This window comes from Ceratina calcarata, unplaced genomic scaffold, assembly GCF_001652005.2.
Source record: "Ceratina calcarata isolate Rehan_Ccalc_2016 unplaced genomic scaffold, ASM165200v1 scaffold9, whole genome shotgun sequence".
Lineage (NCBI taxonomy): Eukaryota > Metazoa > Arthropoda > Insecta > Hymenoptera > Apidae > Ceratina > Ceratina calcarata.
This window is the reverse complement of record NW_017180367.1, coordinates 815,250-829,016: the sequence shown is the minus strand read 5'-3', so window position 1 is coordinate 829,016 and position 13,767 is coordinate 815,250. Positions and strand designations below refer to the sequence as shown.

The 13,767-nt window shown below is 45.1% G+C and overlaps 1 protein-coding gene across 18 annotated transcripts in view; it reads left to right on the top strand.

Moving 5' to 3' along the window:
- Positions 1-13,767, top strand: part of LOC108631402 (bromodomain adjacent to zinc finger domain protein 2B) — a 127,764-nt gene that overhangs the window by 41,429 nt on the left and 72,568 nt on the right. Inside the window, exon 1 of one of the 18 annotated variants that reach the window (XM_018035287.2) lies at positions 379-753. The exons of 16 other annotated variants lie outside the window; for them this stretch is intronic. The gene's annotated coding sequence lies outside the window, so the exon portion shown is untranslated. Of the gene's footprint in view, positions 1-378; positions 754-1,862; positions 1,880-13,767 lie in introns of those variants that run through there. One more of the 18 variants, XM_026818853.1, reaches the window with a different exon arrangement.

Below are 13,767 nucleotides of genomic sequence, written 5' to 3'. Positions count from 1 at the left end.
GCCAAGTTTTGTGGCCTGTTGGCCGGCTCGTGGAATCCAGTCGCAGGCGATTTCTCGTCTCTGCGCCTTTTAACCGTGCTACGTGTCGCGTTCTTCGTGTGTACACGCGTGTACCAGCCATATATGCCTCCCGTGCCGGCAGTGCAACTGCGAGAGAGAAGCGTGTGACGGAGAGGATAAGAAACGCGGAGACCGTTGACAGAAAGAGAGAGCAGAGAGAGAGAGAAAGAGAGAGAGAGAGACGGGGAGAGAGCGAGATCACGGGTAACGGCGAGGATGCAAGGTGCAGGGAGACGAAGCGAGAGGACGGAGGAGGGAACGAGAGAACCGTACACGTTTATTACACGCTGTCCCTTGGATCGCGCTACAGCCGCTGGCAAGACGTTCCATTAACGTCGCTCGGTACCTACGCAATTATTATACTTCCTTGTACAGCCGCGTTTAATCGCGTGCGGCCACGGTTTTCTTGATCCGTTTCTCGACGCAAGTGGGTGCATCGCGAACCGCATCGATATTTTCTCGTTAGTAGCGTGCGCGCTCCAGTGGTCGCCGCTTATTAGCGGAAGGAAAAGAAGTTGTATAAGTGTGGTGCGTGGAACGCGACTCGAAACGGAGTTTGGTGCTCGGTGCTCTCGATTCTGTTGGTGATGTGTTACCAGCGGCATCGTCTTGCTACTGTTACGACGCGTGTAACACGCAACGATACGATCCGGAGCCGCGTGCGCGCACACTCGTCCTCGGCCTCCCGTTCTGGTACGTATTATTGCGAACGTGATACGCGATACGGTTGTGCGCTGTTCTCGGAGCAGATCGCTTCGAGCGAGCCTTGTGCCGATTTCGTAGTCTCCGTGTGTAACAGAGACTGGATGACAGTAAAATCGAAACTGGCAGTAGTACATATCTGTATCGCATTTGACGCCGCAATGACGCTGCTCAAAAATTGTCTTAATGACTGAAACGTTGTGAAAATACCTCGAACTTCTAACAAACAGTCGACGGTTTATATATTTATGAATAGTTTGAATAACCACAAAAAGCAATGGAGTTAAATGTATTTTAACCATCGAAAAACTGGTGCAAAAATATCTATTATAATGTCGGTTCTCAGCTCGATGAATCCAAGATAAATCATATTTTATACATATAGTAATAACTTGAAAACTATTTTTAAAAAGTTTGCTATCGTTTTCACGAATGAACCAGATATAAAATTTTAATAGGATATACACGCGCATAAGTTTACTGTCATTCAAAGTCTCTGAATTGAATATTTTTGTAAGAAAGCATTCCGGTTTTCGTTCATTTGAAATATAGTACGACTTAATCAGCGGCTGATAGCTTGAATACTTGTACATATCTCAAAATACCTTGTCAAGCTTCGTGATGCTACTTTTAATTGTCGTTAAAATATGTCGTTAATATAATTCGCAATACTACATCAAATCTCTACCTAGAGAGATCCGCTGGAGTGCACAAACAAAATCGGCGAGACGACGACGACGTTGCATATTTTTGGAGCGCGCGCGATTCGATCGCGTCGCGTCGCCGTCGTCGTCGTCGTCGTCGTCGTGCGAGGTTGCACACAGAGGAGGCCGGGATAACATTTTTAGCAACGCTTGGCAAGGATCGACCCAGGAAAGATTCATGCCGCGGCGTGGCACACCGCAGCGCGGAGCGGCGCCGAAAACAACTTTTAATACGATCGTTCGATCGGCGAGAGGATTGCAATTCGGGATTTAAATTGGCGCAGTCGAGTGCTCGCGCGTCTAGCGCTCGCCGCGGCGCCGCGCCGCGCGCTCCTCGTTACGAAACTTCGTTACTGCCGCCGAGTATTTTCAACCCCGAAGATCTCGATGGCCCCGGGGCGAATCCATTAAAGGTAAAAGCTTCTCGTTTACATCTGCCGTTCTTCGCGCGTTCGACTTTCTCTTTCTCTACTTTTCGTCCCTGCGCCTTCGTTGCACCTTCTCCTCGATCCTCTGTCCTTGTCTCGCGCTCGCCGCGTTACGATTCTCTCTCGAGACGTCAGCTGGTTAGCGCGGCGCTCGCAGTACTCGGCGTTATCTGGTCAACCGTGTGTCTCGAAGATCGCACGATTCTCGCGAGGAATTTCCCACTCGTGTAAGCTTTTACCTTCCTTGGGTAACTCGACATTGTCTCTTTCGTTTAAAGCGTAAAAAAAAAATGTGAACGATGAAACCGTGATCAGGTTATCTGAATACCGTTAGATAATTCCATTCAGGAAATAAAGGGGGAAGGGCGAGGGTATTAAGTAACAATGGATCGTCGGTGTACGAAGGCGAGAAATCGGTGATCGCCAGCCTCGACAAAAAACGGGCCGAAAGAACCGCGGACAATGCGGAAATGCAAGATGTGGGGAGGTCGGGGCTTAAGTACCGCTGCAGTTGAGCTCCGTACGCTCCGGTCTCGTAATCGCGGCAGAACCAACCGTACTTACGTGGACGGAGATTCAAGAGAACGTGTCTTTCCACATGCTCTCGCAATGACCTTTTCTCGATCTGCAAGAAACCACGTCGATGACGCACGATAACAAACGACATGTCGCTCATCTACTGCAACAGCGATTCAACACCGAATTCGTTTCTAAATCGCCGATACAGAATCTTTCATGTATCTAGTATAGAAATAACGATATCGTTATCGTTTTGATTAGAAAATGAACGTTCTTTCGTCAGTTCGATGCCTAGTGAAGAATTATACACATTCTTTTCCGTGATTTTCAATGAATAGAACGCGAGGTAATTTTTCACTTATTCACGCGCAGTGCATAATGTATTTTCTTGTCGTCGAACGGTGTCTACTCAATCTCACGCGGATCACACGATTATTTGAAGAGCATTGGCCACAGTTTCATTTACATTTTATGCGTTGAAACTTACTGCCTCGTTCAGCGACGACGCGCAATAGCATCGCGTTAATCACGGTGACGCAACTATCGGCGGCGTAACAGCGATCGTTTCGACGATGCTAAGAACCTTTAACGATGGTTACGAAACGGAAGCTTAATAATCGCGATCGATCACGAAGACTGTGCCATCCGCGGCAACGCGATTTCTACGTATTTTACAATCGAGTCGATGGACGATATGTTTCGCGTTAGCAACTGCCTCTAATCATTTTCATGGCGCGCGTTGGCGAGCAACTAAGGAAACTTACGCCACAGCGGGAAAGCCCCGTGTTCCGCGGCGGCGTGCCTACTCGCCCGGCTACTATATAATCTTTTGAATATCAGCATTTTGCATTGAGAGAAAAATTGCAAACGGTAATCGCGCATGACTAGGACGGTCTTGTGATCATAGCTCACACGCGCGGTATTCACGGAATTGTTGCACAAGGGAAAACACCGTCGCTCTATATTAATTGGTCTGCACTTTCCGTGCGACAGTTTGCCATTTCCGATTCTCTATCTTCTATGCGTCGAATTACAGGTAGTATCGCATCAAAACTTTCTTTCGCTATGTGCATTTTTTACATTCTGCACGGAGCATTTTGTTTCATTTATTACAAATTATTTACACAAGGTACACACGATTATTTCTGTTAGATTGGTACATGATGAGACGTCGCTTTCGTTTCTCAAGTTCCTATTTTCTGATCGATAGTCGTTTATCATGTTGTGAGTCGAAATGAAAATGCATTGCAATTTTATTAAAATGTACTGCGAAGTTATTTTACCGATAATTGTCCGTATGTGGTGTAAAATAGGAGCAGATATTAATGCAGTGCATAGTCACTCGTTATCTGGTATACCTATTACTAATAACTTGGTTCGTTGTTCGTATCGGGTTAATCTTATCATCGATTAATGTCTCCGAACGATCCATACCATCAGTACGGGATTGTTGCGAGCTAACAAAGAAGAATTTAGTGGCCGTGTCTATCCGAGTGTCAATTGGATAACCTGTACTCCTTTCATTACATTTAGGTAAGCCTTTGAACCCAGTCAAACACTTTCTTACAAGCGTACATCTGATCACTTTCCGCTTAGGAACACCGTGCCATTGATTTCTAAACATTCCGTATACGTGATTCCACCGTCGACTCGCGAATTCCTGCCGCTTGTTTCTAAAGATCGAACCAGTCGACGCTAAACGATCGTCTGTCGTGGTTTAATCGGTGGACCCGTTGGAGAACGTCGACGGCGAGCCGAGCATTTATATGCAAATCCGGTTGTTTCCATTATCGTTCACTGTCAACGATTAGAGACGGGCGTGCAACGGGCGAGAAAGTGAGTAGGTACTCTCGTCGAGCGTGTCCGAGCGCGAAAGCCGGAACCCGTTCGCTCTCGTTGTCTAAAGAGAGCTACGATTTTACCTGTCGTCGTCGTTACGCCACTGCGTAAAAATCGATGCTCGATACCTTCGCGTTAAGCAAGTGAACAACCGGTACATAACTTCGTTTCCCAATAATATCTACACGTATGTGTATCGTGTCACTGATTTTCTTCGCACCTCGAGATCATTCCAGCAAATCGTGGCCACGAGCTGATAACGAGCAGCGCGAACCCGTTGACGTCACTCTTGTTGGCTGACATCAGCTGTGCACTCGGGACCGCGTACGTGACGTATTCCCGGTCAATTCGCTCGCGTAATGATCGCGAGGATACATGAGTATCTACGTATTCGTAAATTCAAGTATCGTGTAAAGGCACTGACAAATAGTTGGCATCCTATGTGTGTACTTCTCGTACCGTGATTGTTCAATTCGTATCATCTCGTGTTGTTGAATTCTTATCAAAAGAAATTTCAGTTTTGATAGGAATAGATCGGTGAGAACCATAGTGTGAAAGTTCGCTCTGATTAAATGTAATGAACGTTGCATTTGAGAATTATTATTCAAAACTAAACCAACAAACATGAACCTATAAAACGCCACCGAAGAATCTTAATAACCGGCCGCTCGAAAAATAAACGCTCGTTTTTACGAGCGGCCACCAAGGCTACGGGCAAAACAAGGATCAAACCCGTTCACGTCAAAGCGACGTTTGCTATAGTTGTTCGCTCCTTTTTCAAGTAATTGCAATCGGCGCGAAAGGACGATCTCGCACCATTTTTTCTTCTCCCGTCTCGCATTCATTTCCTCCTCGAGAGCCCGACACCAGAGCGCGGGATCGTTTTTACGAGGGTGTTTTCCGGCGAGTTAAACGTGTTTACAAGCTCGATAGTTGCTACGGCTTCATCGTAACGATTTACTATGCAAGCGTTTCAATGAAGTATTCGAAGCTGCGTGTATCGTGCCTCGTTACCACCTATTAATTCCTGTTAAGCTTCTCCGGTTTGATTCTACGGTAGCAAAGTAGTAAGCGCAGTAACCATGATTTTTAATGCTACTTGTGTAACGAACGTATCATTAATTCTAATACGTAATTATTTAACTATCAATCAGATTGGAAGCGCGTAACAGGTACATACTTCGATTTTAATCGATTCCGTGAAGCATTTATATGTAAACCTTATCACTGCTGAACCTGATAATAGTACGTTCTAGCTTCAAAGAAATACATATCTATATCTACTATACACTGTTACATCGAGATTTGTACGATCTCGATGATTGCTCCGAAATATATTCAAAGAATACATGCCTAAAATATAATTCGACGCGAACGAACCATCTATCAATCAAATCCTGAACAGTCGTACAACGCCTCGTAGATCTTCCAAGGAGATGCATCCAAAAATAACCGTGTCGTCTCCGAACACTCGAGCAACAACTTCATTTTCCATCTGTCCCTTGAAGAATCTTCTCGCTGATGCCATTTGTTACATGATTCTGCATGCATGCATGCATACACGCGCGACTTGGAAGCCAGAAACAGTCCGGTTGGCGATCTACCAGCGCGAAGGGGAACGGAGCGCGGGATCTCTCCGGTCGCGTTGGCTAGGAGTTTCCTTATCTCTTCGCGAAGTTGCGGGAGAGATCTTGGATCCAGCAGCGATCGAGGTTAAGTCGGACTTTCCGTGACGACGTCGAGTCATCGCGCCACTCGCATACGTTTTGCCCACGTTTTCACGTCTGCCTACGCGCACCTCTCTTGACAGGAGAGAACGTCAGAAGAAAAATACGATGAAAGAGCGAGGGGAGGGTAATGGAATTGTTTCGTGTAATTCCTGGATACCTACGTGTCCGTTCTTGCTTTTATCAAGTGAACTGAACCGACGATGTAACCGGTGGAGTGATTCCGGCGAAAAAAAGGAGATTTTAATTTCGGGTGAACACGCTTCGCACACGCTGGTTCCACGTGAGTTTCCGTTTACGATGTCTCTGAGTCACCTTTGGCTACGAGATCTCTCCTAAACGACTGACTCTCGATGGTTGGCTGATTCTTTCTAATACTACATTTCATAAAGTAATGCGATTGATAATTGAATGAAAATTCTTACTCTAATTTCGTCACATGATTCAAGCGTATGAGGTTCATACATACAGGTTGTACCTCTGGTTTAACAAATAAAATTTTCTCGAAAATGACGGCCCGTATGAAAATCCCCTTGTCGGTTGTACGACGATTTCGCAAACACCCTGTATATCAGCTTCTCATTTCTGTAGCAGCATTCGTTGAAGAACATAAACGCGTACCTCGTCCAGTTTTTTCATGTTTCCTGTTTCTTATATTTTCTAACTCTAAAATCTCGTACATATGTATATCTTGCTCGTAAGTAAAATTATGATGACTGAACGAAGCCCAATAGCAATTCTAAAGAAGATTTATCGGATAGTTACGCGTATACTCTGCAAAACCATCGATTCGATGGATGCATGGTTTCGGACGACCGGCTGTGCTTAAGATGGTTGCGATGAAAGCTGCGAGACAATGCCATTTTTGGCCGAGAATTATGATCTTATTAATAGATACGAGCATACGTCCATTAAACTAGACACCATCAATTCGCTTCGCTTAGATGTTGAAAATTTTTTCAACTTTGCTCCAATTTCGATACGCTATTTTTGAGAAAAAGTTAATTAAAGTGCTGTTTCCAGAATTCTCGAGTAAATAAAATGCAATTCTGGATCGCGACAGTAGCGATCGATGATAAAGCCAAAATTCATTCGTGTGCGCGACACTTGTTTATGGATTATGTGGAGATAATGCGAATTTACGTTAATTCGCGAGCGTAGCTAGGCGGAATGCATGTAGTTTTATAACCATGGTGGGTGTAACCTGTGTCATGTAATTGTTAACGTATACACAAAGCATTCACATTTGTTAAATTTGTTTATTCGGCACCAATGACAACAGGTGTATGTGTACAAATCGCAGAAGTGATTTATATATACGTATGTATAAGTTTGTACAAATAGTGATCGCCGCGTTGGGAAGTTGTGGAACGGAGGAAGGAAGGTAGGGATGCGTTCCGTAAATTTACATTTATTTAATATTGAAAATATATCCCGTACAAATCTGCATATTAATATTTACCATCGAAATCTGCGCTCACTCGACTGTTTTATTGCACGCGGGCATTAATAAACGGCGTGTGTGTTAAAGAATTTAGAGTTGCCACCCCCGCTTCGACACCGTCCTCCTTTTTTCCACCCCTCCCGGTAATGGAGATATTGTAATTTGAAGTGGATCGATGTGTTGCGTGCGTGCGTGTTTTTATTGTCGCGTTTTCCTGGAAAATATCGCGCACGGTAAATATTTTGCTTTTCATTCCTCTCTCCGTCTACCCCCCTATTGTTTTATCGTTCCTCTCGCGAACGTTGTTTTTTGTTGCTCCAAATTAAGCGCCACGCGTCGGTATTTGCGTTCTTCACGTGTTAGATATCACGCGGTATTAAATAATATCGTGTACGATCGCTTGAAAATTACGGAAAACAGAATCGCGCGTACCACTCGTCGCGATTTTTTCTTCGTCGCGTGTTTTTCCTACCGACCCTACCACGTGTCGAGTAACACGTCGCATAATTGAAGGCAGGAAACAAGTGAAAAACGAGGAAAATTAGGAAAAGGAGGTGGAACGGAAAATGGAAGGAGAAAAATAATTCTTTAAGTGTCCTACGGTTCAAAAGAGTGGAAGCTATGGTACTCGAGAGAGCACAAGCAGTCGACACGGATTTACACAGAAATTCTCTCTCTCTTTCCTCTCTTCCCTGCTCGCTGTTACTCTCCTATGGTTATTAGCTGCTTCTTCGAACTTGATTCCATTCTTTGCCGATACGCAACACGCGATGAAGAATCAACCGATTCGGAAAGAGACGATCGGACGGAAGTGATGGATTCACGGTTTTCTTTTTGCCTTCCTTTACGCCCGCTTCGCGAAGGCAGACGACTCGGTCCGACGAGTTCACGTTACGCCTCGTGATCTCCTCTCGACGACGGCGACGGCGATGACGACGAACAGCGACCGCTCTACGAGACGGAGAGACGAGGACGAATCGTAGTGAATGGTGGCTTTCAGGCGGTAATCGATTCGCGGCCAGAAGAGAAAAGAAAATGGGACCGGCGCTTTAATCGCCCTCCTCTCGTTTTCTTTGTACATTCCCTGTCCCCTTTCCTCGAGCACCGTCAACCTCTTCAACTTGAAATAATAGATGTCTCTTTCTTCTGAGGCCCCCTTGCATCGATCAACTAGGTGTCTTTGCCAGTTGGATTAACATGCTTTATTGAAATTCTTCTTCATTCTTGAGATTCAATCAGATTTGTGAAGATTTCTTAAATATATATTTACCTTCATAAAGTATACGCTTACCTAATTGCTGAAGGAGAACAGGAAAAGGGATTATGAATCCAGAAGAATAACAATTGCATTAACGGTTAGAGAGTAGAAGTACTTTATTTTAAACTCTGATCCACGTTATCATATAATCGGTGCTGATTCTATGTATACACCATCTGTAATGATTTGAGATGAATCGCGTACATAAAGAGTCTCTCCGCTCTTCTGGGCTCCCGCACTGGGTTTCCTTTCCACTTTTGAGACGTCCGGTAGTCGCGGATGTGTCGTTCTTGGAAGTTCAGGAACTTATCGATTCCCCTCGACTACGTGGGCGACTCGGACTCGGCTGTTCCACCTTTCCACGTACCAGCTACTCAACGATCCGCGTTCTATACCTACACACGTAGACGCACGGACACATCCGTAGCGGGCATATTTCCAGGGTATTGTGCAACCGCGTAATTATTCAACGACATCGCGCGATCGACGTGTTCGCGATTTCGACGTCGCCTGGCTCGCTACGCAATTACGTGAGCGCGCGCGGATCGATCGCAAACGAGGGCGCGGGGAGAAAACACGTTTCCGAGCGGAGCGGAGGCAAGGATCGTCGCCTCGTCGTTGTGGGGCTTTGTGTCGCGGTCGAACGAGCGAAGAATCATCCTGGTCTCGATTTTAAAGGGGCATGACGTCAGTGATCCGGCGTGGGCTGAGCTTCTCTCGCTCTCCTTTTTCCTCCACCGCTGTTCGTGTTTCCGTGGCGCGTTCGATCGTGGAACGGGGACTGGCCTCCCTGGCCTGGCAAAGCCTCCGGGCAGCTGTCGCCTCGCGATCCTTTCCATATAACGATCTTTCCTCCGGTCTCGACATTTTTCATATAGTCCCCGTCGACTTTCTACCGGACTGAAACTCGCTCGCTGCGCCAGGGAAAGAGAGAGGAACGCCACGCTGCTCTGTGGCGTAACGAATTTTAGTCGAGCGCATCTCGGATAGAAGGGATGAATCGCGTAATACGTAAAAAGAAATCGTGGATGAATCATTCGTAGGAGAACCGTTCTCTGCGTTAAGCGAAGGTATACACGAATTACTGGAGATCGAGATCCTTGCCGGATACCAACGGGATCGCGACGGCCACTTGGAGGCTACTGTACTACCGCGGAGCAAACCTGCATCCATCGGACGCGACGTACGATCGGATTTCAGAACGCAACTCTCCGTGGGAACGTGGGTGCGCGTCCATTTCACGTACACGTCGCCGCAAGGCACACCAACCGGTCGCTTCCAGTAATGTTATCATGCGTAGAAACGGGGAATGCGTGGAACGGCGCTTTCCCAATTCCCAGCAAAATAGATAATTAATCGAAAAATAGCACAGTAAATTTGCTAATTTTCAAATGCATCTACCTTTGCGACGTGAATAATTTTTACTTAAATGAAACTCGATTCGACCCACTATCTACTGATTCTTCCCGAAAATCGGTGTTCACGTAATCGAATTATAGGCTAAATCAGTCTTTCATTCGGTATAGCACAGACAAAAGATGCAATATATTAGGAACTAATTTTGGGAAATATGTGGAAAATTCATATCGAACCACTGACTGAAATACCGCAAACGCCACAACTTCGTAACATCGTTTCACGCGGATTAATATTATTCTCGTGTTCTCGTATCTCGTTCCATCGACTCTCAGAAAATTACAAACTCCGTACACAAGTCTAAGGACACGCGATAAAGAAAACGATAAAAAAACGGTGCAGCAATAACGACTACGGTACGCGGGGAATAGCCGCGGCAACGGCGATTATCGATCCACGGGAGACGCGTTCACGTATTCCCGTGCGAAGTTCGCGCAGGATATTCCGTGGCCGGGGCAAGCTCTCGCGAACCAACGAGCAACCAACTTCCGCGTTCGAGCACGACGATGAACAAGCAGAAGCAGGAGGAGAAAAAGAAACTGGCGAGAAACGCTCACGCGTGCAATGAAATCGTGCCACCGTTCGGCGGCTGCTTCTTGCAAAAACTGGTCGCCGTTCGCGATCCCACCCGACGTATACCGGTTGATGAGGATTCGATGATGCATGTACGTACGTCGTATCGAGCATGCAGATTGCCCTTAAGATCGATAATCGCCGACTGCCTTCGAACCAGGCATCGATAAGATCCATGAAACCGTTTTTCGAGCATGCAGAATTACCGAAGTTATTTTAATGCAATATCGTCGAATTTATTAAATCGTAAACTCTCAAAGATCTTTTGGTTACATCCTGACTGTAGCTTTTTAATAGTAATAGGAATCTATAATAACAAATTCAACATGCTAGCATCGTTTAAGTAGATAGCCTGTACATACTTAAGGAGGCTTCTTTAAAGAATTTTCTCTGTGCTGCATCAGGCATTACCGCCCCTTCCTTTTGTTACGTTACGTTATTCTTATGGTCAATTGGAAGAGGGCTGGATGCAATTACTCGAAACCCCGGGCCGCAGCAAACACCGTGGTAATGCTACTTGTGGCGTGTAAACATCAGCTATACTGCTACATAGATGCCGTTCCCCGTTTCGCGCGCTAATTTCTTCCTGGTAGAAGGCGTGCGATCATATCGTACCACTATCAATTATCGCTAGGAATTTTTAAGCTTCATCGAGGTGGAGAAACGACGAGATCGTGAAGTACCATTGGCGATGCGCGGACCGACACGGGACTGATATCTTTTTCTGCTTATCCGGTGTTTGATCCGACTCCGGTATGTAATAATATCGAGGATTGATAGGCATTGATTTGCCAGAGTGCGCTAGCCGCTAGTTTCTCTGGGAAGAGTCCTTAATTTTCTGATTTGATTGAACGTTGGTGATACGTCGGAGTACCACGGCGTTGCTTTCACATGATCCTAACGACTCAGGCGAACTGTTGGGGAATCAAATACCTTCAAGTATAACTCATGCTTGCGTACCTGCGTAAAATAGTCAGTGATTCGTATCAATAAATCGTCGTTTCTCGATTCCGAACTTTCACAAAGAGGGAAATGTCCGAGCATCCGAAGATCCGCCGAATCTTGACTTGTCGATAGAGGGGGAAAAGGCTTTCTCGCGAACCGCGGTGCGCGCACGCCAGCTCTTTTGGCAATAGAAAACCGTCTCGCTATCGACCCGCGCCGTTCGATATTTGGGACGAGGCTGACCAGTTGTGATGCCAACATTTTTTCCTCCCTGTTTGAAGGTAAATTTCCGGGTTGGGCTTCACTTAATTTCATATTAACTGTTTGCATTGAAAATTACAATCAAATTAGATAATTGTGCTTTTTAAAGGATCAAGTTCTAAAACCAGATCTGATATGTTACTATTCGCTTATGTATGTTTCTCATTATTAAGACAGAAAATAATTCTGGTGTTCTTTACGATATTCGTTTCTAATACAATATTACTGCATCGTTTTCGCTAACCTGCCACACTCTGAGAAACTATTTTCTATCGAAAAATGGGTTTGTTTTGTGGTCGACCGTTTTCAGCGTTTCGAACCTGGTATCGATCATCGAACCCTTCTAACTTATTTAAGGTATCTTGATTCCCTATCGATGTTGTCTATTCTATTTGCGGCATCGAGCCGCGAATACTAGCTGTCGAGCTGCAGTAGAAATAGAATGTCGGTTGAATGGCATTTGACGGTCCTCTAATCGAGTGGAAATTCCGAATTAGAACCTTGGTGGACCGATGACGGGTGGTGGGAGGTTTGCTCTACTACCCATTAGTCGAGCTTTTATTCGAACGCTTTCGTTAGTGGGCTTCCTGACCGACACGTTTTGAATGATTAACGGCTCGAAGACGGTCTTCCCTGCGATTTCGATCCAATTTGGATTTATGGTTAACTGGCCGAATCGCTTTGCACGTGTGTCGCAATAGAGAAATTTTCGGACCCTCCGAAGAAAATTCATTACTTTTCTTTCTTATAATTATTACGTCGCTTAGAGAGTATTGTATATTTTTCCATTAAAACATTTATTTTTAACTGTTTTGCAATTTTATTCGTTGATTAAGCAAGGATTTCTTTTAATAGCAATATTAATTCGACAGATTTGATGGATTTATTGGATAATTAAAAATCTCCATTTCGAAGCCGTTGATATCATTGTTCATGTACAGATGCTGTACAACTTTGCCGCGCTTTTCTACACAGTAAAAGCTAATAGAAGGAAATGCTGAATATGTTATTTTTCAGATTGCATGTGAACTCATAATTATAAGAACAGTTTAGATGAAATTCGGGATATACATATAAGTGTTTATTCTACAACATTTAATCTATAAAAAGCACACTGTACGATTCGCAGAACTTCTGAACGATCTAATATACATATAGAAGCCTTTATTCTAAAATCTAAATCCTTACATTGTTTTTCTGTGTGTGTGTTTTTTTTTTTTTATTTATTTGCATCGTTTCTGTTCTCAGAGGGTTCACGATACCGTGTTAGGAGTGGGGATCGGTGTGCTGGCCACCGGACCAATGTTGTTGGCCCCTGAGGGGTTTCCGGAGCGATTCCTCAGTGCTACGGAGTTTTACGAGATCCGGACTCGTGTCAGGCAAGCGGATGAGCAGATATTGTCTGATGCCATCAGTGCCTACCTTCAGGAGACTGGTGTTTTGTTGAATACGTCGAGACGTCGGTCCCCTGTATTTTCTCGGAGCACCGGTGGCTGTATGATCATCGATCATTTGTGCGTGTCCACTGCGGCTTGGTTGAGGCGCCGACTGGCCTCTGGGAACCATCTGTGCTCCTGTAGACTCATTCTATTTTGTGAGTTGTTCTGGAGGCTAGGGTGCAGGAAATGCTCTCGACTTATGCAGAGAATTGAGGTTGGAGGGAGCCTACCGTATCTCTGGTGTTCAGGGCTCGCTGTCCCAGGACGATTCAGCGGCAGTGGTCGCGGTCGAGGCTGGATTGCTCAGTCGGTCTTTTTCTTCTTCGTAGTTATTCTTGTGTGCATTATTGTCATTATTATTATTATCGTTTTGTGTATATTTTGAATAAATCTGTTTTATTTGACTCGGTCCAATTCCTTGTTTCTGTTTCTTCCGTATTTCTCATTTATCC